At 42.1% G+C, this 25,453-nt stretch overlaps 1 protein-coding gene and 1 long non-coding RNA gene across 4 annotated transcripts in view; one reads left to right on the forward strand and one right to left on the reverse strand.

The window, feature by feature from the left end:
- The window catches only part of SMAP1 (small ArfGAP 1), a gene marked incomplete in the record, with an annotated part of 190,881 nt that overhangs the window by 119,086 nt on the left and 46,342 nt on the right, over positions 1–25,453 (forward strand).
- Positions 8,281–20,181, reverse strand: LOC130362011 (uncharacterized). The gene is made up of 3 exons (XR_008891233.1): positions 20,043–20,181; positions 19,752–19,954; positions 8,281–8,546 (listed from the first exon to the last, which is right to left on the reverse strand). It is a non-coding gene; the product is annotated as an uncharacterized LOC130362011 (long non-coding RNA).

The following is a 25,453-nucleotide window of genomic DNA, read 5'->3' on the forward strand; positions in this document are numbered from 1 at the left end:
CATTTTAAGGGTTAACTAGATTTACCTGGAGAGGTTTCTGTGCAGGGCCATCCTCAGAACGATTACTCTGTCTAGGCTTAGAATACCCTGGGCTTAGTGTAGGGACGGTGTAGATTCCAGTGCCCCCACCTGGGCCACCCTAAATCACAAGGGTTAGGGTCAGTGTCCTTTATTGCTTGTATTTTGGTTAACTTTTTTTTCCTATGCATTGGGTATGGTGAATTTATGTTGTTGGTTGTCTTATTTTGGATTGTTTTAAGGTATTGAATAAATGCAACCTTTTATTCTGCATTCAATGAATTTACCCAAGAATTGGAATAGAGTCTTCAAGTAGCCATAATGACCAACCTATATATTTCACAAGGAAATTAATTTAAATAGACTCTAACTTCAGGTGCTATTTCGGACACATCTGTAAAACTGCTTCTTCCCTATACACTGTACATTGATGTGTGGCCCTGTATAATGTTAAAGTGGTGTCTTACATGCATCAATACTGTACCTACAACACTCCTGTTTTAGACACCTGAGAAAGCAGTATGCAAAGAGCTGCAGCATAGGAGGAAAAATCCCATGGAAAATGCACGTGCACAAACAAAAAGAATTGATCTCAAATAATACCATTATTCCAGGACCTAATATTATCATACCGTTTAACCACCATACTGTTACTTTACAAAATACACAATAGAGAAACCAACATTATCAATGATACAAATGTACAAGCCCAAATAATAAAGCCGTACTGTGACTGCTACTGTTACCACATGAACAGAGAAAGGAGGTAAATATTTTATCTAAGTAAGGGGTCTTAGCCAGGGAAAAAAGATTGGATTGAGGTATGAGGGAGTAGGATCACTAATGCAGGTAGTAGGGCAAGACAAGGGTCAAGCCCTAGGGGAGAAAAGGGTGGGAACTCACCCAAGATTTCCAATTAAAGGCTGGTTCTTCTAATGGGAACGGTGTTCCTGCGGTGGAAAAAGTGCAGGACCTCAGTTCCTACGTGTTCCTGCAGGACGTGAGCCCTGGGACAAGAAAGAGAGGAGCCCATATAGTCTCCACATATTGCTAGACACTTTTCCTACCAAGTAACTCTGTAGACTGCATAAGTGATTATAGTACAGTGAGGTCCAATAACTCATTTGTGACATCTTCTCGGATTGTATTCATTCACTTTGCCTATCTTTTATGATCGGACTTTCTGAAGACTTCTCCCAGGCACATCTCTTGTATGCAGTACAGCGGTCTCGACATCTTTGGCTCCCCTCTTTGCCAGCACACCTGTGTCCTGCTCTGTATCCTCACCATTGAGGTTAAAAGTGTCCAGACCAAAAGTTAGAACCCCAGGAGGTCTTTTGGGAATGGGGCCTCGGGCAATTGCCCAGTTTGTACCCCTTCCGTTTAGGGCTCTCTTAAATTAAAGGGGTATTGTGGCTTTATACATCTTATCCCCAAATGATAGGGGATAAGAGGTATGATCACAGGGGTCCTGCCACTGGGGACCCCCGCGATCTCTGTGCAGCCCCCGGCATTCTGTGCCTGGCACTGCCTCTGAGACGGGGACGTGGGGTCATGGCCACGACCCCTAGTGACATCACGCCCCTACCATTCATGTCTATAGAGGCGTGGCCGTGTTGATACGTCCTCCTCTTGGATGCAGAGCCCGAGATCGCAGGGGTCCCCAGCGCCGGGTCCCCTGCGATCATACATCTTATCCCCTATTCTTTAGATAGGGGATAAGATGTATAAAGCCGAAATGTCTCTTTAAATGAGAGGAATATCCTTCTGAATGAGCGAGTATTGTCCTTTGTATACCCCGAGTTGTAGAAGTGTTTTTAATGTAAGCTGTAGTTTAATGACATGCTTTAAACTATCTAATCATATTGCTCAATGATAGCCAACCACTGTCAGCAGTTGTCTATCATTGAGCGATATGATTTAATAATACTCAAGCCATATAGTTTTATTCAGGTAAATGTCCATATTTCCATTGCTGTGTTTCTTTATATTTCTAAGAGGGCTGGGATGCTGCCTGGAGCATGAAGACTTTTCAATCTCTTCTTGAATATCGGCTTAGTTTGTGAATTTATTAGCTTCGACCCCATTTACTTTAGCCATATGCCCTCTATGTTGTTTTTGTGATCAAGATTCTCAGAGCTTACTTTTAGTCATTTATATTTTGTGCTCTGCAAATAGCACAGATGTGCTGCTTAGTAAGCCTAAATAAGTAAGATCAATAATTATTTGCTTGAGGATCTAATGGAGACATGAAAAAAACAAGACCTAGTGCTCTTTTCAGTCTAGGCGTCTGAGGCTTATTAGAGAGTTGACAAAGCTGTCTCCGCTGCAGAGCATTTGCCTTTCGCTGACTGGAACATTCAAACAGACGACTAAATGTGCCCTAATTTTTGCAGATTGTGTTAACAAGGTTTGTTCATATATATTAAGTTAACCTTTCATGATTTCATAATATTTGATAAAGATTAATGTCTGATAGTTTTGTTTCTAAATTAGAACAATTAGCGCTATTATAAAGCAATATTATAGAGCAGTGTTATGCAACTGCGCAATTTTAGAGTCCTATTCAAGGAATGAGTAGTTAGTGGCCAATCCATGAATTTAAAAAAAAAGTCCATGATTTTGTTTTATTAATAGTTGTAATACAGTGGTTTTAGTGTTTTCACTGCTGTAATTGAGATCCCATGTATGGTGCACTGTCCATTTTCGTCAACTGCATTAGAGCTGGGCTGTTTGCCAGTAGTGCATGCACAGGCACTTCTTTAAGTTGTATGGCCAACCGCTGCACCGACTCCTTACTGCATGCTATGACAGTGCTAGCAATAGTGCACTGGAATGAACTGGCTGCATTGTGCTAGTGGTTGATTTACTGTTCAATTCTATAGATTGCATGTGGAGGGAGATGGGGTTACTTATATGCTCACATTGCAAGGTGGTATATGAGCAGACATGAAAGAAACTGCAACCCCACGGCAAAGAGGGGTTACACTAAGCACTAAACAACCACTGCTGCTGTGAGGAGAGAATGGCCTAGAATTACCTTTCAGAGACAGTGTAGACCCCTCTGGAGGACAAAGACAGGCTCATAGATTGCGAGCTTGCAGCCCACTCACACTCTCTTGCTCTGTTTTTCTGGGATAAGTGATTTGTAGTGATTAAAGTGATTTACAAATATGTTACAGATCACACTGGCTATTAAATAGTGGGAATTTTTTGGAAATGACGTGACAATTTAAGCAAAATGTTTATCAAATCCCTTTAGAACTTTTTAACAATTTACAAAAAAATTATGGGGATAGATGACATAGGAAACAAACTGCTAAATGAATAATATCAATGCAGTTTTACAGCGTGGAGCATAATGTCAGATATGTTTCATGGTCTTGACGTGGCAGTGTGGTGCCATCGGTGTTTGATCTAATTTTCAGGCATCAGCACATGTACTTTTTCTTTCACGCCTCTGATGAAATCTTGGTTGTAAACTTGATACCTCATGGATATTTCCTACTATTTGTGCCGTTTTGAAGAGATACGGCTGGATACTATAACGGTAACTACAGCAATATATAACCATGTAAATAATGTCTATTATATAAACATTACTGTTGTAAACTTCAATTAAATATGTGCCTGGTCCATTAAATAGCTATGATTACCTTCTTGAAAAAAACCTGCACATTCCAGATGTGTTCTAGACATAAAGATGCCTTTATTCCCAAATCACGGAAAGAGGTTCTTTCTGCAAAATATTTTTGTGTTTATAATATTTGTGTTCAAAGCAGAGGCTCTATAACCTATTAGATTAGAACATGTTTTAAAACATGAATTGTATTTTTTGTGCGCTTGACATAAGCCCATGGCTAATAAGGGCTTTTTATTATTGTTTGTTTGTTTTTTTGTTTTGTCTGGGTTTTTTTTTTCTCTCCATAGTCCAGCTTTCCATCTTATAGATATAAGCCTTTATGTCATTAAATAAAGGATCAAAATCTTGACAAGACAAGCATGACAAGAGCCCAAGTCCATCCCATGTCTTGTATTCACTGCCTCTGTACCCATTTGACTGACAACCACTAGATAGCCAGGAGATGGGCAGGGCTTACCTGGGCTCTTGCCATGCTGGGGAACACCCCCCTGGGCTTTTGAGCCTCCTTTGCATAGTGCAAAAAAAAAGCCTTCTATCTTGACACTGGAAAGGAGATATTCTAATAACTAGCCTAATAATCTAGCCATATGCTTATTTACAGGCTTACAGGTCTGCTACAAAAATTAAGATGTTTGAAGGGACGTTATGTGTTATAACTATTATCTCTACAGCAAGGATTTATTCTGTAGGATCAGCAGTGACTCTGAAGTAGTTTAGCAGCCTGTACTATCAGTGGATGGTTGTCCCGATGCCTTTTGGCACTTATGATTGCCTCTCTGAGATTACAGAATATAATGTGTGACAATGAGCACTGGTAGACTAGTACACTGAAGGTACAAGAAGTCTCTGTACTATGTGTACTCATTTGTGCCATTGCTTTATTGGTCTACACTCTCTGGCCTTACCAGATTACTTGGCAGCAAGGTTTTTTAAAGGACATCTGTACTGCATGAATTTTAGATATTCCTGGGCTGCAAAAATAAACAAACTTTAACTCGCCTTCCTACGTTCCCCCGTTGCTCCGAGCCGTCAGCGTATCACCGGCTGCAGCAATGACCCGCCTTGGCCAGTGATAGGCTGAGCGCAGTGTCATGTAAGGAGCCGGCCAGAGCTCCTTACATGACAGTGCCCTCAGCCTATCACCGGCAGAGGCAGGACATCGCTGCAGCCGGTGATACGCTGACGGCTCTGTGACATTACCATCCCCTGGAAGCAGCAAGAGGACCACAGCGGAGGGCCATGAGGCCGGTATCGGAGCAACGGGGGAACGTAGGAAGGTGAGTTAAAGTTTGTTTATTTTTGCAGCCCAGGAATATCTAAAATTCATGCAGTACAGATGTCCATTAAAAAACCTTGCTGCCAAGTAATCTGGTAAGGCCAGAGAGTATAGACCAATAAAGCAATGGCACAAATGAGTACACATAGTACAGAGACTTCTTGTACCTTCAGTGTACTAGTCTACCAGTGCTCATTGTCACACATTATATTCTGTAATCTCAGAGAGGCAATCATAAGTGCCAAAAGGCATCGGGACAACCATCCACTGATAGTACAGGCTGCTAATCCTGCCTCTGCCGGTGATAGGCTGAGGGCACTGTCATGTAAGGAGCTCTGGCCGGCTCCTTACATGACACTGCGCTCAGCCTATCACTGGCCAAGGCGGGACATTGCTGCAGACGGTGATACGCTGACGGCTCTGTGACATTACCATCCCCAGGAAGCAGCAAGAGGACCACAGCGGTGGGCCATGAGGCAGGTACCGGAGCAACGGGGGAACGTAGGAAGGTGAGTTAAAGTTTATTTTGTTTGTTTTTTCAGCCCGGGCACAGGAATACGTAAAATTCATGCTGTACAGATGTCCTTTAAGGAAAATTACTATGCCCTGGAGCAGTACTAGGTCTTCATAAACAAGGCCCACAAAATGTAACCTTTCCTCTCATTTCCTTCCATTGTCATTTCCAGGCGTATCTGCCATATTGTGTTAAATGTATTTTAGAATGAAATGTGGTTTCCCAGAACACTGCATACCTGGCCTAACAAAATACATTGTAATTAGAAAGTTAGGAAAAATCTGAAATGCAGCCTTGTCCAATAGCTATAGCACTGGAAGTGATGTTAGTTGGCCTGTTTTGGCAATTCCTGTCTTGTCTATGGGCAGCTTTAAAAAACAGAGGATATATGCGCGCACACACACACTAAGCAGTAGCAGGGAGATAGCTAGAGACCAATAGGTATAAGCTTTTACCCCTGTAGCACACTAAAAGAAAATCAGTAATATGTCAACACTGTTCCTCTGTGTAGAGAGAATAAATTGGACTTCACTTCAACTGATTTCAATTTGATGGATAACATTGTATCTCTGTCCTCAATGAAGAGAAGAGTATACATCCTACGATACCTTCTCATATTCATGTGGATAATTAAAATGACTTGAACTGAAGGAAGCAGTGGTCTAGTCTATACAGGTAAAAGAAGAGTTGATCCTTGTCTGTCGCTACGCATACAAAACAGGGCTTAGATATTCTGTATAAATCCTCTCTCATGCTCTACGAGTGCATTAAACAACTGTACTTACATCCTCAAATCAATGCGTTTGACAACTGCTTAAATTCAGTGTTCTGAGAATCTTTTTTACTCCTCAGTGGTTTGCCATTGTGATTGTTTAACCCGTACAGGACCCAGGGCCTATGGCTACGCCATGTGTACCTGGGTCTTAAGGACCCAGGGCGTACAGGTACGCCCGTGGAAATTCCGGTCCCCGCTGCGGTGATTGGCTGCGGTGATCGGCGGGCGGCGATGTCGTGCGGCTGGCTCCCTGGATCCTAAGGAAGCCGGTGAGTTGCCTAGCAACATCTGGAGGGCTACAGTTTGAGACCACTATACAGTGGTCTCTACACTGTAGCCCTCCAGATGTTGCAAAACTACAACTCCCAGCATGCCCAGACAGCTGTTTGGGCATGCTGGGATTTGCAGTTTTGCCACAGCTGGAGGTCTACAGTTTAGAGACCACTTCACAGTGATCTCTATACTGTGAGCCTCTAGATCTTGCAAAACTACAACTCCTAGCATGCCCACACAGCTGTTTGCTGTCTGGGCATGCTGGGATTTGTAGTTTTGCAACATCTGGAGGTCCACAGTTTGGAGAGCAGTGGTCTCTAACTGTAGCCCTCCAGATGTTGCAAAACTGCTGTCTCGGCATGCCGGGAGTTGTAGTTGCGTACCTCCAGCTGTTGCATAACTACATCTCCCAGCTTCATGCTGGGAGTTGTAGTTTTGCAACAGCTAGAGGCACACTGGTTGGAAAATACAGAATTAGATAACAGAACCTAACTGAAGGTTTTCCAACCGGTGTGCCTCCAGCTGTTGCAAAACTACAACTCGCAGCATGCACTGTCTGTCAGTACATGCTGGGAGCTGCGGCCAATTTTTCGCTGCGGCGCAAATTCCTAGCGGGTAGCTCACTGTAAACCTCTGCCAGTGCAAAAGTACCCTAAAAACAATACTCTACACTACACAAACACATAATAAAGGGTAAAACACTACATATACACCCCCTTACACTGTCCCCCCCCCCCCCAATAAAAATGAAAAACCTATTGTACGGAAGTGTTTCCAAAATGGAGCCCCCAGCTGTTGCAAAACAACAACTCCCAGCATTTCCGGACAGCCACTGACTGTCCAGGCATGCTGGGAGTTTAGAAACAGCTGGAGGCACCCTGTTTGGGAATCACTGGCATAGAATGCCTCTATGTACACCCAAATGGAATCCCTAATTTAGTCCTCAAACGTTTTGCCATGTCTGTGTGATATTTAAAGTTTTCTTGATGACAGTAACTCTTAAAGGCAGGTCAATGCTGGGGTCTTTGAATTCCCAAGAGGTCACTTTGAGACCTCACCAGAATTTAGTGAGCAGCCGTCATCAGAATTTTAGCCTGACCACTTTTAGGGTATGTTCACACTGGTTAAGGTGTGAGCGGAATTTTCACTTACAAAATCTGCTCCAAAACACAGGTTTTTTTTTTTTGCGCGGAATTCGCACTGTATTCCACGCGGAAATGAAAGAGGATAGGACACACAGTAAAATGCGCAAACTCCGCGCGAATTCCACGCGGAAGCGTGGCAGACTGCCAAAAATTTTTACATTTACTTCTATGGAGTTACGGGCCGAATTCCGCATGAAGAAAGAACATGTTCATTCTTCATGTGGAACGGAATTCTGTGACAGAATTCTGCAAGTGGAATTTCCTCAGTGTGAACTGAGGAAAGTTAACTACATACTATGGGGTATGGCACTGCTGAATGAATTGGAGAGGAATAAGCGAGCAGAATTACTTAGAAGTAAAACAATATCCAACACCAGACGACCCCTTTAAGGATCCTAAGCATGAGCTGAAACTTTTTCCAGGAAAATGTAACTGGTAATAACCATCGTGGCAGCAATTCAGCTCCCCTGAGAGTTTTCTACCCATCTAGATCATTTGGTACCAGTGCTCCGAAACGGACTTCATCCAGTTTTGTTTTTACATCAGTGTAACAGTACAGCAGGCTTTTTTCCTTAGATAACGTGTACGGATGGCTTTTTCACATTTGCAGCCAAAGTACTAGTCATTCAGCTTCTCTCCTCCAACGTGCTGGATCGGCGTTTGTCATTTCTTAGTACCATTTCTTTACTAGACTTGTCTTTTTCAGTTTGATCTTACAAGCTGTAAAGTGTGAGTTCTATTTTAATGAATTTGCTGTTTCTAGACACTGCTGTGCTTTCTTCTAATTTGCCATTTTTTATGTTGAATATAAAGGGTGTTTAAAGAATAAATACCCTGAAATCAAAAGCTCTCAAGAATTGTGTGTTTACATTGTGTGAGCGCAGCACGTCCTTCCTTCTGTCCTGATAAAATAAAAAAAGACAAAGCTAGGATTATATGGTTTTGATCCATGGAGCTGAAGATTTTTTGAAATGTGCAACAGTTGTAATTGCTTTATAATACATGCTTATTGTTATAGAGTGTGTTATCTGATAAGGTTATGAGCTGCCAGGAAGAATTCATATCTGCAGGTCTGCTGCAAGCTCATAGCAAATTGCCGGCATTATGAGTTTTTTTCGTCTCCTTGTGGGATTTCTCAGATGTTTATGCAATCATTTACGGCTTTATTGCAAGCTAGGCAATAAAGAGGGAAGGAATCCAATTACTTTATGCACAATGCTTACAATTCCTATTTAATGAGAGCAAACGAAGACTTTTGTTCAGCAGATATACAGGAATTACAAGCACTAGTGAGTAAATTGGAAATGACTGTGAGTGGAAAAAGAATAATCAAGTACTCAATAAACTCGACTGTCAGCTTATCTGCTCCAGGGTGGGGTCTCAACGAACTCTTTGAATTAGAGACCTGTGGAGAAAGATTGCTGTTTGTGGCTTCCTTTCATCTCCTGCTTGGCTTCTGTATACAGGTTTGATGAAAATAGAACACTCTTTTGAGGTGTCATTATATTGGGCTACCTGCTGCATCATTTTATGTATGGCTTGTTTACTAAAGCAGTTCTTTTGAATTTAGCCTCTTGTAGCATGCGCTAAGACTAGTGGTCGCGTAACATGGTGATCACATTGACCCAGATTTATCAACCTGTCTGACACTAGATGTGTAGGAATTAGCCCATAGCAGCCAATCATTGCTTTGGTTTCACAACTTGCCTAAGTCTGGTAAAATTAAAGCTGAGCTGTGATTAGTTGCTATGGGCAAAACCAGACAGTTTGAGTTTTAAGCAGATGGAAAAATCTAGGCCACTCTTTTACAGTGACATCCTGTTTAACAATCTGGTTGTTTTGTGCCATATGACAAAACTTTAGCCAAAAGCCAAAACCTGTAGGAATATTGAAGCGACTTTGCTGTTATAGATCAAAATGTAAGTCGCATGCAACTGCAAATTGCTTGTGACCACTATCCATTTAAGTAGATTTTTCGCAAATGGTTGTGTGACTGTTGGATATGGTGACCCAAAGCCATTTTTTTATTTTTTATTTTTAACTGTGTTAACTGAAGAATTTTAAAAGTTATGGCTCTTGCTAGGCTGGGATGGAAAAAAAAGCAAGCATAATTACCAAAAATCACTGTAGTTAAAAAGGGTTAAAAAGTTTAAGATTAAAAAAAAAACGCAAACTTCTAATTACTATGCTAGAAGTATATTTAGATTTTGGTTCCGGTCATTAAGATCAGGAAATGCTTTCTCAAAGCATGCCAGGACAGTGCTATACCCATCCTTGGCACTATCCAAGGATCATATTTATATATATCTGACAAACTTTCGGGATTCCTCCCTTTTATCAAGTCAAAAGCAAATCTAAGCTCAAAAGCAGAAGATACAGGTTTCCTCTCACAAATATGCAGGGGTAAAGACAATAGATGTGGAGAATTTACACTAAGATAGGCCAGTCTTGCCCCTGCTACCTCCCTCCCCATATATCCTTATCATTGTAGTCTATGTTACTATAGCTGGACAATTTATGAATTATCCATCTATTGTCTTAACCCCTGCATATTTGTGAGAGGAAACCTGTGTCTTTTGCTTGTGAGCTTAGATTTGCTTTTGACTTGATAAAGGGAGGAATCCCAAAAGCTTGTCTCTACAAAATTGTCAGTCCAATAAAAAAAAAAGGTATTACAGATACTGCAACATTTTTTGATTTTGCATATATATACATACCGTATTTATCAGGGTATACCACGCACCGGCCTATGACACGCACCCTCATTTTACCAGGGATATTTGGGTAAAAAAAGTTTTTTACCCAAATATCCTTGGTAAAATGAGGGTGCGTGTGTGTGCATGTGTATACCCCGATACACCCCCAGGAAAGGCAGGGGGAGAGGGGCCGTCGCTGTCCGCTTCTCTCCCCCTGCTTTCCTGGGGTCCTTTCCTGCTGCCCGTTCTCTCCCCCTGACTATCGGTGCCGCCGCCCCATTGCCGGCGCCAATAGCCAGGGGGAGGGAAGCGGCGAGGGCAATGGGGCAGCGGCGCCGATAGCCAGGGGGAGAGAAGGGGCAGTGGCACCCATTGCCGGCACCGCTGCCCTGTTGCCTCCCCCATCCCCGGTTGTATTTACCTGTTGCCGGGGTCGGGTCAGCGCTGCTTCAGGCCTCCGGTGTGCGTCCCTTGCATCGTTGCTATGCACTTCACGGCGCGGCGCAATGACGAGTGACGTCATTGCGTCTCACAGCGCATAGCAACGACGCAGGGGACGCACACCGGAGGCCTGAAGCAGCGCGGACCCGACCCCGGCAACAGGTAATTATACAACCGGGGGGATGGGGGAGGCAACGGGGCAGCGTAGGAAAGTTGGTGCGTCTTATAAGGCAAATACACACCTATCGCGGCGGTCCCTGCAGCCATCAACGGCCGGGACCCGTGGCTAATACAGGACATCACCGATCGCGGATATGCCCTGTATTAACCCTTCAGACGCGGCGATCAAAGCTGACCGTCGCGTCTGAAGCGAAAATAACACTAACCTGGCTGTTCAGTCGGGCTGTTCGGGACAGTCGCAGTGAAATCGCAGCATCCCGAACAGCTTACAGGACACCGGGAGGGACCTTACCTGCCTCCTTGGTGTCTGCTCCGTGCCGGGATCCCCTGCATGGCCGGCGCTCTCCTTCGTCGTCATCACGTCGTTGCGCACGCCGTCCCGTCATCCAATAGGAGCGGCGTAGCGACGTCATGGCGGCAATGGAGAGTTAGGATACCGGGCAGCAGAGATGTTCCGGAGCGATGGGGACACCCCGGGGACGCGGCGATGGAGGGCGACATCCAGGGCAGCGGTGACGGGTCCGGAGCGGCAGGGACACGTAAGTACTACCTCCTATACCAGTGGTCTTCAACCTGCGGACCTCCAGATGTTGCAAGACTACAACTCCCAGCATGCCCGGACGGCCAACGGCTGTCCGGGCATGCTGGGAGTTGTAATTTTGCAACATCTGAAGGGCTGCAGGTTGAAGATCACTGTCCTATGCTTTACATTGTATTTGGTTCAGAATCTTTATTTTCTAGATTTTTATCCTATAAAATTAGGTGGGTCTTAAATGCCGGAGCGTCTTATATGGCGGAAAATACTGTAAGTGTTCCTGTCATTTGAAAAAAAAAAAACTTTGGCATATCACAAAGGCTGGTCTAAAGTTTTCTCAGTATTGAGACCTCCACTGATCAGGCGCATAAGCAGGGATAAGCACACGATAGTGCTCTTTACTCTCTGGTTCTTAGCAATCTGTTGTCTTGCTGCTCCATTAGAAGTCTATGCGGCAGCTAAACAAAGATCGCTGAGAGCTGGGGAGTATCTCATTCTCCTGAACTGTGGGGTTAAACCTCTTGACATGTCTGTGTGCTTTTCTTTTAAAACACAAAATAATATATAGCAAGGACAGAATGATCCACCGGTTCTATCATTGATATCGTGGGCACATTTTTGGTATACTTAGTCCTAGATCTCCATATGTTTTATATACTTTCACAGACTATTCTTTTTTTTCCCTTAGTTGAGTTCATTCTGGATGTGTCTATCTTGTCACCTGTCTCTGTGTTGAGTTCTTCCTCCCTCTTGAGCTTTTGCTGTCAGTTTCCTATGATTGATTTTGAAATATGTAGTAAAGATGCACAGTAGAAGTTTTCACTGGACTGTACTCTTTGTGACATGTTAAATAATACAGCTTTGTGAACACAGCCTTCAGAGCTATGCTTATGAGGACGGCCTGTCAGTGGATGACACTGAAAGCATGGCTTGTCACTCAGGCTTCCTCATTTGTCCTTGAGATTTTTGTATTGGGAAAACAAGTGAATGAAAGGGGAATAGATACCATACTTTTTAAACTGTCTCTCACTGTCAAAAAACAAACAAAAACATGCACTTAATTGTCACAGAATAGCGCAGCGCTGGGCTGATAATTAATTTTTAGGGGGGGAGGGGGAGGAAATACCGTTACATACCGTGGAACCGCCGAAAGTTACAAAAATACCGTGATACGCAGATTTGGTCATACCGCCGAGCCCTAGTTCACACCACTACTCCCTGCATGCTTCGTTTTGAATAACCATTGTAATTGTCATGCTATTGATTATTGTCATCTCTTAAAGCCTTTCTGGGTCTTAAAGTGCTCTCCACCTAAGAATCAAACGAGTTCTCTACTTTGGATAATTTCCACTTGTTAGAAGGGTCTCTAGACAATATGATGATCACAAAGTGTCCCTTGCTCAAAACCCCAACAATCATCTGTTTTTCCCTGCAGTGCCACCAGAGGATAAATTAAAGTGTTAAACTGTTGTTTTTTTTATTTTATCAATTTTATTTTTAACCTTTTGACATGTCGAGATCTGGCTGCTGAGACCCCCTCCAATATCTAGAACAAACAGGGATGAGCCCTCTGCTGAGTGCTTTTCACCCACTGTCTCTTCTCTCTGCAAGAAATGGGCACGAGTATGATGAGGCCACACTTCCTCATCCAGAATTCCAAATAAGCAAGCCAGAGGTGTAGAGGGAAGTGCTGGGTCTTCCAAGGTCGCCAGAAATACAGCTTAGTGGAAAACCATCAGGCCCAGAGGCCATCACGCCCCCTCCCATAGACATGAATGGAGGGGGCGTAGCGTGACGCAGCTCCCGCATAGAATGCAGGTGCTGCAGGGACATCGCGGGGGGTCCCATCTGCAGGCCCCCCGCGATCAGACATCTTATCCCCTATCCTTTTGGATAAGGGATAAAATGTTTTTGCCCAGAATACCCCATTTAAGGAGCCCTCCGTTGACGCTCCAGCCAGGCATCTGTGTCTAGAGCGGTAGAAAACAGCCTTGTCTCCATCAATGATATGTAATCGGGTCGGGTAGGCCATGGAATATAATATTCCCTTCACCGCTTCAAAGGTTGCTCTTCTACATTGTAAATCTGAAGAGAAATCCGGAAATATGGAGACATTGGAGTTCTCAAAAGTAATATCCTGCAGATGTCTCGCCGAACTAAGCACCAGGTCATGATCATTGCAGTTAAAGGGGTTCTCCGGACCTAATATATCTTATCCCCTATCCAAAGACTTGCATTGAGGGGGGTGGGGGCATGATGTTACATGGGGGTGGAGTCGTGACTTCATGAAACTCCCTGGGGTTGTCACACTGCACACTCGGAGCATCCAGCACTGTGGAGAGCTCGCAAAGGTGGGTGCTGAATGACAGATTGTGGGGGTCCCCAGCAGCGGGACCCCCCCCCAATCAGACATCTCATCCCCTATTCTTTGGATGGGGGATAAGATGTATTAGGGCCTAAGTACCCCTTTAAGTAGCAGTGCTAGGAATGGCAGCGGTGGGGCCCCAGGTATAGGGGGCTTCGCTGGGACACAGTGGACCCGCTCCACAGCAAAGGCGAGGGAGAAAGGCGCATCAGAAAACAGGTCACTGAGCCACTGCTCCACAAAGGCCCCAGGATTCTGCCCCTCAGCCCGCGCAGGTAAGCTGATCACTCTTTTATTGTTTCGGCGCAGGCAATTTTTTAAAACGTCATTCCTCTGCTGAGCCTGTTCAACCTGCCAGAATCTCAGGTACAGGAGCCACAGTGTCCTCTAATGTGGAGATCCTATGTTCTGTCTCTACTACACTGTCACGTAAGTTCTCCAAGTCATAATTGAGCAGGCCAAAATCCACCTTGATTTCCTCCATCTTCCCCATCAAGGAGGTTTTACAGGCTTGTATAGCTTGGAGGAGAGTGTCCCTAACCTCCATTAGTGTGGGTTCAGGGATCTCTGCCGACCCGGAGGCTGCCTGCGATGAGCCCTGGGCTGCAGGTTCCTTAGAAGCAGGCCGCGCAACCGGCGCCATGCTGTTTTTCAACGCGGGCATATTCCTGCAGTAGATTTCGCTTGCACCAGATTTAGGATACATCTTGTCCTTCTGGGACTGGGTCACAGGTGTGTGGGAAGCCAGGATGAGTGTTCGGGAGTAAGAATAGCGGGCTCTGAGCTGGAGCACTTACAGCGTGCGACCCCTCATCCCCAGCTCCAGGCCACGCCTTGAGTTTTTTTTTTTGTTTTGTATTTTTTTCATTTCCTTTCTGTCTGACCACAGTGCTCTCTGCTGACACCTCTGTCCATGTCAGGAACGGTCCAGAGCAGGATAGGTTTACTATGGGGATTTTCTCCTACTCTGAACAGTTCCTAAAATGGACAGAAGTGTCAGCAGAGAGCGCTGCCAGACAGAGAAGAACTATACAACTTCCTTTGGAGCATACAGCAGCTGATAAGTACTGGAAGGATTCAGATTTACATATGTTTAACTTTCTGGAGCAAGTTGATTTAAAAAAAATTTGTTTTCCAGCGGAGTACCCCTTTAATGTAATGTAGCACAAGTCCTCCGGACTGCCTTTCACTCTGGAGATGAGGGTCCTAATCAGAGTCCCACTTTTATTAATGTTAGAATCCCTAATAGTGTATATGGAAATGGATTTTCCAAACTGGACAGCCACTCTTAGTACTTTAAGACAGGATGTTCCAGAATAAAGGCTTCCACGTACTTGGCTTATGGTAGTAAAGATCTGACTGAATAATTTTACAGACTGTACAATACTGTATCCATTATATCAGCAGCCTAGGATCATTTTCCCTGGAGTTGTCCTCAGACTGGAGACATGCTGAATAATTTGTCTTTCTGTGAAGTCCACCAAAGAGCATGTTTCTTTTCATTGTGCAGCCTATGCACTGCACAGAGTCTCTTGGACATCAAAAACATGTTTTACAATGTTTAAAGAACAGTATTGGGCCAAGTACTCCTTTTAGGAGTTATTCAGTTTATTGTCAAGGCACAGGTACCGTTAGACACATTCTTATTTCCAATAACTACATTTGTTTGACAGATATCCAATTCCAGTTATTGATATAATTGAATTGGGCAACCCCTTAGCCCCTTAGAGAGATGAGCAAAGTTACAGTGATTCGATTCGTCACGAACTTCTCGGCTTGGCAGTTGCTTTAGCCTGCATAAATTAGTTCATCTTTCAGGGGCTGGAGAAGGTGGATACAGTCCTAGGAGAGTCTCCAGCACACCGGAGCACCTGAAAGCTGCACTAATTTATGCAGGCTAAAGTAAGCAACTGCTGAGCCGAGAAGGTCGTGACGAATCGAATCACTGTAACTTCGCTCATCTCTAATGTTTACAAATTATTTGTGTGAAAAAAACATTTCATGGTAACTTGGAGACTCCTACTGCTTAGCGTTTTATTCCCAGAATATGTTCTTAGCAATACGCTCTACACTGTTATTTTCTTCAGATCAAATTTAGGCCGAACACAGAAATGAACCTGCTTTATATAGTGCCTTGTTGTTTACACAGTCATGTTAAAAGACCAGAAACCAGAGGACGTAATCGGAAATATGTTTGTTTAGAAGTGTGTTTTTGTTTTTTCCTAGCGTTACATCGGTGCTAAATACTGGGGGTCTAAGCAATGAAATTACATTATGATTATTTTAAAAGAAAGGTAAACAGATTCGTAAATTATTTCCATTTAAAAATATTAATCCTTCCAGTACTTATCAGCTGCTGAATGCTCCACAGGAAGTTCTTTTCTTTTTGAATTTATTCAACCACAGTGCTCTCTGCTGAAACCTCTGTCCATGTCAGGAACTGTCCAGAGTAGGAGCAAATCCCCATAGCAAACCTCTCCTGCTCTTTATAGTTCCTGACATGGACAGAGGTGTCAGCAGAGAGCACTGTAGTCAGACAGAAAGGAAATTCAAAAATAACTTCTTCTGTAGTATATAGCAGCTGATAAGTACTGGAAGGATTACGATTTTTAAATAGAAGTAATTTACAAATCTGTAACTTTCTGGCACCAGTTGATTTAAAAAAAAATACATATATTTTTTCCCAGTTGAGTACCCCTTTAACCCCTTAAGCACCAAGCCCATTTTAACCTTAAGGACCAGGCCAATTTTATTTTTGCGTTTTAGTTTTTTCCTCCTCTCCTTCTAAAATCCGTAACTCTTTTATATTTCCATCTACAGACCCATATGAGGGCTTGTTTTTTGCGTGACCAATTGTACTTTGTAATGAAACCTCTCATTTTACCATAAAATGTACGGCGAACCCAAAAAAATATTTTTTTAGGGAGGAAATCTAAATGAAAACCACAATTTTGCACATTTTGGAGAGTTTCCTTTTCACACTGTACACTTTACTGTAAAAAATTATGTGTTCTTTATTCTGTGGGTCAATACGATTAAAATGATACCCATGGCTAGATACTTTTATATTTTTGTATTGCTTAAAAAAAAATCTAAAACTATTTTGTACAAAATCAGTAATCTAAAATCGCCATATTTTGACCACCCATAACGTTTTCATTTTTCTGTATATAGGGCGATATGAGGGCTAATTTTTTGCGCCGTCATCTGTACTTTTTATCGATACCACATTTGCATATATAAAACTTTTAGATCATTTTTTATTTTTTTGTGAATAAAATTGACAAAAAAGCTGCATTTTTTTATTTATTTATTTTTTTTTTTTACTTTTACGCCATTCACTGTACGGGATCATTAACATTTTATTTTGATAGCTTGGACATTTACGCACACGGCGATACCAAATATGTTTATAAAAAAAAATTACGCTTTTTGGGGGTAAAATGGGAAAAACTGACAATTTTCAGTAAGTACCGTCAAACCAGGCCATGGTTGTTAAGGGGCTAAGTGTATTTTATGTTTTCCTTTTGTTGCATTCCTATTCATGAACTCACTATTTAGGATTAACCAAAATTAACCTTAACACCATTGATTTTTTTTTTTTGTAGTTTCAGAAGTTTTGTTGTTGTATATTGTTGTTTTTTGTAGTTTTAGAAGTAAATGGGGAAATAATTTGTATTACTGTTGGTGCTGGCAATGGTGCACTACAACTGTTAACCTCCTAATATATCAACTTCAATGTGCATGACAACTCAATGTGCATGACAGCTCACTTAAACGGTTACTCCGCCCCTAGACATCTTATCCCCTATCCAGAGGATAGGGCATAAGATGTCTGATCGTGGGGTCCCACCGTTGGGAACCCGCGATCTCTGTGCAGCACCCGGCTTTCGTTTAGAACGCTGGGTGTGGTGACGGGGGCTCGTGATGTCACACCCCGTCAATGCAAGTCTATGTGACAGCTGCCACGTCCTCTCCCATAGACTTGCATATCTGCAGTACATGATGACGAACATCTCTATATTATATAGGATATTATGCCCCTTCTCTAAAATTCAAGAAGGTTAAAGAGGTACTCCACCTCTAGACATCTTATCCCCTATCCAAGCTATCTCTGTGCAGCACCCGGATTTGGATAGGGGATAAGATGTCTAGGGGCGGAGTACCCCTTTAACCTTCTTGAATTTTAGAGAAGGGGCATAGTATCCTATATAAAATAGAGAAGTTCATTATGTACTGTAGACTGTATTATGCTTCAAATAAAATGATAGTGGGACAATATTTGCTACATATGAATGTTATATAGCGATCTCGTACCCTTTTTGCCAATTTTGCCTGAATAGAGCAGTACTGACCAGTCTAAGCTGTGACCATAATCTGTCTGCCTCTGGCACTCTTCAGCCCCTACCCCTCTTCCCTCTCAAAATACATTTATAGGGAAGCATGTTATCTAATCTCTAAAGATAGAATTGAGCATTTTTTCAGAGTAAATAATGGATCCAGGAGGGGTGGGAAGAATTAAAGGAGACTAACAATAGGAGAAATACATTGTCTCTAATAAGATATATTACAAAGCATCTTATTTCTGCTTGTACTATTAGTTTTTGGAGACTTTGTTAAAACAACAGTGCTAGTAAAGTCCCAGTCCAGGCCTGCCTGTATAGGGTAAAATATGTAATAAAACCAATAATGCCATGTTATGTTTCTTTAATGTCAGGTTTATCTGTTTTGCTTCTGTTTATTTTGGGGGTTTATTAGTGAGTCGGCAGCTTATGCAAAAGTAGCTATGGTACATTACTTTGTGGATCTAAGCCCTTCTTGGTTCTGTGTAATAAACATTACTGCTGTACAATTTCTATAAAACCACTTTCTGTAAATGGTACATTATAGAAGGCTTTGTGCAGTGTTCAGGAGCAGACATTGATAATGGTATGAGGGATAATATCATCTGTCTTTTCAGTATAAAAAATTCACAACTGTGCAGGTGAGTTGCGCTCATAAATAATTCAGTGCAGTCACTGCTATTTTATAGCCACACATTTTCAAGCAAAGCTGTAGAAGACAGGACGTGGCTTCCTATAAAACACGTTCATATAATGAAGTTTTGTGAGTCCTTTGCTAACAGTCCTTTGCCGCTCATTCACTTTATTTATTCATGATTTAATATGGTAAGCCATAAGCTTCCTGTTTTCCCGAACAGAGACTATTCTGCAGTGGCTTGCAGACTAGTGTGTTATCTGCCATTATTTCATAGCAAACCTACCCTCTTTATGTTACACTTGTCACTCTTTACCAGAAACCTGCAAGGTATCTTTTTAAAGGAGTACCATCATGCTGGGCAGTCCTTTGGATAATCCTTTGGATAGCGTACCATCATGTCGGGGTCTGACCACTGGAACCCCCACGATCTCCTGCATGGCACCCCAGCTCTCCCCAGAAATCAGAACGTGTCGACTCCCGCACGTGGCGGTCAACACACGCCCTTCATGTATCTCTATAGGAGTGCTGAAGATACCTCAACACTGTATCTCTGGCTCTCCCATAGAGATACTTGGAGGAGGTGTTTTGGCCGACGCTTTGTGCAGGGTCCACACACTCTGTTGCTGCGAGAGAGCTGGGGTGCTGTGCAGAAGATTGAGGGGGTGGATTGGTCCCAGCAGTCGGACCCCCCGCGATCAGACACTTATAGATAGGGGGAAAAAATTCTTTGCAGTTCATGTAGCTTTCCGATATTAATGTGCATGTGTATGTATAATTTATTTTCACATGGCGGGAATACATGTTAACCTGTATTTTATAATTACATATCTATATAATATATATATATATATATATATATATATATATATATATATATACATATACCGGTGTATATATATATATATAATACCTTCACTCATCTTTTGCTGATCCTTAGGTGCCAGTTTATTAAGGTATTTTTGCATGTCAGGTTTCCCTTTGAGATGAATGGGGCTTCCAGAATTTCATGCACATGCTGTAGCAACAGCCTCATTCAGATGAATGGAAAAGATTTTCTCTTACAAATTTCTTCAACAAATCTGCCGCATGGAAATTTACCTTGTTTGCCCAGAGCTGCAATAACAATTTATCAGAGGGACTTTTGACTATTTATATTAAACTATAGTCTATAAGCCCAAACCAAATATTTTTCACTGCTTACCGGCCAATAAAGGTTCCCAAGAAAGTGTTAGAAATCTGCATATTCACCAGAAGAGGAAATCAATTTGTAGAGGCAACTTTGATTAGTGCATCTTTTGACTATAGACTTACTGTGCTGCCCTTGTACATCTTACTACATACTACGGGGATTCAGACATAAAATTACACTATATAACTCCAACCGATTATAACTGCCGTTGCCCAAATGTTCAAACATGCTAGTGCGGCAACTATTTAGACTTCCGTTGTGTGTGTGTATGTATATATATATATGTCAGCAACTTGGAGACACCAACTTTTGTATACTCTATAAAAAGCCAAAAAAATATGTAAGAAGATGTAAGCCAGAATTACAGACATAAACAAGCCAGAAGCTCAAAGACCGCTACAATATTATATACCAGTGGGTACTAAGCATCCATATGCAGTGATCATGTAACCCTCAATTATAAGTCAGAGACTAGGTATCGTGAAAGGCGCCAAATGGCATATTCCTATCCCCATGTAGGGATCACTCTACTCCTTATAGTCCTTGTAATCACATGTTAAGATCAGTGATCACTCACCCATGTCAGTAGCTGGATTTGCGTCTGGACCCCGGGCGCGATTCTGAAATGCAAGTTGTAATTGGCAAAGGCAGAAAGTAATTTCTGTTAAAGCGTTACTGTTTGTTAGTATGAAAATGCCTAACTCAGTGTAATAATGTGCGCTAACACCTATATGCATAATAATATGCATGTGTTAATATGTAAATTACCTTTTGATGTGTGTGTATTACTGTGATGAGCCTTTCTGAGAGGCTGAGAGCATGTCCCCTGGAGTTTGATAAGCTCCTCTCCTCCGCCTGTTTCTAATGACAGTAATGCTTTAGTCATAGAGGTGGCAATAGGTTTTTTTTATTTTTTATTTTTCTTCCAAGTTGGCCTCTGAAAACTTCTTATCCGTTTTTATTATTGATTCTTTTTATCACTTTTATTATTGATTCTTTTTCATTGTATTTAAAGGGAAACAGTTCACCCGCCTCCAACTCAATACACAGCATTATAGTGTGGGTGAACCTGCTTTAAAATGAGTAGAGCAGGCCCCACCTTCCTGGACAAAACAAAGTGACAACCCACTCACTGGCCACAGCGATGTCCCACTTCAATCCGTGATTGGCTGAGCGCGGGCTATCACTTGCGCTCTTCCAGAAAGAGTGGTGGCTGAAGTGCACCAAGGACATGTAAGTAGCCAGTACAGGAGATTTCCGGGGAACACAGTGGTTGGACCCCCAGTGATGAGACACTTAGGCCCTATCCTGTGGATAGGATATAAGTGTCTGGTAAGTTCAGTTCCCTGGACTAACCATTTAATCGATGGCTTTGCACAATGGAGATGGGACCCAACAGGGATCCCATGTATTCGTTTTAGCGTGGGGTAACCAGCTGTCAGTGTTGCTTTAGTATGTGAATAAATGTATATTCTTTTGAATTCTTCTGTAATTGCAGATTAGTTAGTACTGCTTAAAAACATGCTGGGGATACTTTTTGAATGCATTTTTGTTTTGTTCTTTCTGCTTTTTGATAAAAACATTTTATCCATAACCTCTACCGCTAACTTGTTCAGGGCAGGCTGCTATGTCCTTTTCGCAGTAAATTCCACCAGAGAAGCTGCCTTAATGGATCTGTTTCCAACATTTATCTCTAGCTTCTAAGCTGATTTAAATGGGCACTGTCATTAAAACTAATCTTTACTATTACACTCCTTATGGTAAATAAAAAATCTTTCTAGTTTACAAAAAATGAAGTTTTCTATGTTTTATTTGTGTTTAAAAAAAACTACCACTAGGTGTCTCCCTACTTGTCCAGAGCACATTTTCCCCCATCTCTTGCACAGACTTTGGACTCCTGCTGGCCTGGCAGAAGTCCAAAATCAGGAAATGCAGTCTGGAGTGCTGTGGAGAGGGGTAGGGGATTCAGCCTTAGCCAATCATTGCTCATTTCACACTGAACTGCTCTGGGCTGTGTGTAGCAGAGTGAGGGAGGAAGTTCTCCCCTGTAAGGCATCAGATGATGTCAAGCCTGCCAGGGAACGCTGTGAATCTGACTGAGACTGTTCAAATTTAACAAGATAATGAAAAATACTCTAACTAAATTCCAGGGTAAGTTATGACCTTTGGTTTGGTCATGATTTTACTTCGAATTTTGCTCAGAAGGGGAAAGGTAAAGACTAGAAGCTGACTCATCAAGACATTCTCTGACACATCACTTTTGCAGCTTACCTTATGTAAAACTGGCTGTAAAGAAGAAACTGAACAAAACACCTAAGAGCAAAATGTTGTTGTTTTTTTGGACAATAAGTACAAAGCATACTTTTTTAATTTTTTTTTTTAAAGATCTTTAACAGAGTCTATAGCTTTTAAAGGGGTATTCTGGCAAAAAACATCTTATCCCCTATGCAAAGGGGATAAGTTGCCTGATCGCGGGGGGTCCTGCCGCTGGGGGCCTCCACGATCTCCAGGCAGGCAGCGTCAGTGTCCGGAACGGGGAAGCTTGGAGCTTCCGTGTTCGCGACGTCACGCCACGCCCCCTCCATTCATGTCTATGGGAGGTGGCGTAACGGCTAGTACGTAGCCATCACGCCTCTTCCCATAGAGATGAATGGAGGGGGCATGGCGGCTGTAGTCTCCGGTCATCCGGCACAGAATGGAGTTCACTCTGTGCATGGATGATGGGGTGCCGCGCTGGAGATCACTGGGGGTCCCCAGCGGTGGGACCCCCGCAATCAAACATCTTATCCCCTATCCTTTGGATAGGGTACAAGAGGTGTTTAGCCAGAGTACCCCTTCAAGTAATTCATGTGATACCACTGCCAGATTGGAAGAGAACAAATAGTTTTTTCAAAATGATTTTTTCTTTTAAGACCTATTTTCGTGCTGCTGTAGTTATGGAATATAAATCATAGACAGCCTGATTTTATTGCCTTGCAGTTGACTGCGTTCCTCATTTGTCAGTGCATTGGTTTTATTCTCCGCATCTTGAGTGTATAGTTCTTACATTGATAGGCTTATTAACTATAGGATGGTGGTGAAAACAGGAATTATATCTAAATCGAGCACTGACTATTACTGCTTTATCCTTCAACTAATGTTATGTTTACATAAGTAAAAAGCACAGCCAGTGTTTTAAGGGCATCAGAAGACACTGAGGTCTGGAGCAGGGACAGTATAATGAAGGCAGAATTTCTATCTTCAGACATTTCAGAACCTTTAATTGCTTCGCTGGGTTAAAGGGCATCTCTCTGCTCTTTCCATGGCCTTTTACTCCACAGGAGGGTTATTGTTTTCCCTTAGCTTTTTGCTACAAAGCTAGTGTCATGGTTTGACAAGCTCACTGTACCAATCAAACTCTCCACCTGCCATATCCTCGGAGATAGTGACCTTCAGCTCTTTCATTAACTACCACATAATGCCAAGTTTGTCGGAGTGGACTCAACAAAACCTTGGAGAGGAGAAGAGGAGAGGTTTAGGTATCCATAAATTCTGGCTTAAATAATAAATGATGCCGGAGTGCTTGTGGTGTTCGGCCATCTGTTTATACAGGATCTCTTGAATTTACCGGATAGCATTTTCAGTGTAGAACAATGGGCAAGATTTATTAAAACCTGTGTAGAGGAAAAGTTGACCAATTGCCCATAGCAACCAATCAGATTGCTTATTTTAATCTTAAGAGGCCCTTTTAAAAATGAAAGAAGGAATCTGATTTGGTTGCTATGGGCAACTGGTCAACTTTTCCTCTACATGGGTATTGATACCAATGTATTTTGAAATGACCTCTTTTATTTTAAAGATTTCCATCCATGTGATAAAAAACTTCTTACCCCAGAAAAACAGCTCTGAAGTCTTCATCAGTAGGTATCTCGCTTCTCTGCAATATGCTGTCCACTGCCCGTTGTTAGGGGGAAATCTGTCTGTAGTAACGGCTAGACAGAACACAAGAAGTCGGGACAAGTTTTAGCATGTGCTGTGTGTAAAAGCGGGTTAATGTGCATCTGGACTGTGTACCTGCAAACTGAGCCAGTCTGCCGGCTAAAGATGATCCTCATTGTTCCTCAAAGGTTAATCAAGGCTTTCATCTAATCTTTCACCACCCAATAAGCTTAGAGCAGCTGTTCCTTGTATAATTATATAAATCACAGAAACACTAAAACTTAACATTTATTTACTATGCTCTTAAAAAAAGATCCCAACTGATCCAGTGCCATCAAACCAGCACCATATGGTGCATTAACACTAAAAAAAAAAAATTCTGCACAGGAACCGTTTTAGGTATCCAGATTGCAGACTTGCATAACAATCAAAATTATCACCTATCTCAGGGACGGGTATGGGGGAGGCTCCTGAGGGAGACGATTGGGCCTGTGGTGCAGGCGGCCCCTACATTACTTTGAACCTATACTAGGCCCCTCACTCTAAACTTATTCCTAGGCGGAGTGTACACCCTGATAAGGGCGGCCCCACTCCGGAACCTAACCCTATATGACCCTGTTAAGCCTATGATCAGGAACAGAGAGGATAGGTACTCCCTGTATCACTGGGGTACTCTTTCTGACTGTGGATAGGGATGGATGACCCTATTCCTAATATTGAAGATTAATCCTATCAGGATAAGGCCAGACAGTGGAGATGTTACACTATGTACGAACAAATGTTCTAATGTCAACAATATGTAATGTACAAAGAACAAAAAAATATATAAAAATATGTATCAGTGTCCTCTGATATGCTGTTAGGTATCAATGTTCCATGTGTAAACAGTTGAACAGGTAATATTCAATTCTATCACTCACTGGTGGATAGTCACAGTAATTTTTATTACATTTTCAAATAAACAATCACAGACATTAGGAGAGTCATTACTTCATGCACTCTTAAGTAATAGGATATCATACAATTGTATGTAAACAAAGAAATAAACATAACATAACAAAATGAAAATTACCTATGGATCCCATATCTCGATAGTTAACTTACAAGTATAACAATGTTTATTAAAAGATGGATGGGAGTAATAGTAATGCCCTTAAGTATGTATGACCGTTAAGTTGTGTCTCAGACATAAACACCAACACAAAAGAACCAGTTATGTAAAAGTAACAACTTTATTAAACATATATTCAATATAGACATACATTTTTAAATATAGTGGGAAAAGTAAAATGCAGGCACTGAAATGACAAATCCAGAGAAGTGAAGGAGGTATGGGAGGCCCAAATGCATGGAATACAAGGACTATAGCACAAAATATAATGCATAACACTAATTGAAAAGATATGTGGTATGACCACATAGGAGGAAGAGTGGTGTCACAAGTATACCATACTAGCATAAAATGTATCACAAATTGAGCAAGAAATTAGTAGGAAAAACATAAC

Source organism: Hyla sarda, chromosome 3 (assembly GCF_029499605.1).
Source record: "Hyla sarda isolate aHylSar1 chromosome 3, aHylSar1.hap1, whole genome shotgun sequence".
Classification (NCBI taxonomy): Eukaryota; Metazoa; Chordata; class Amphibia; order Anura; family Hylidae; genus Hyla; species Hyla sarda.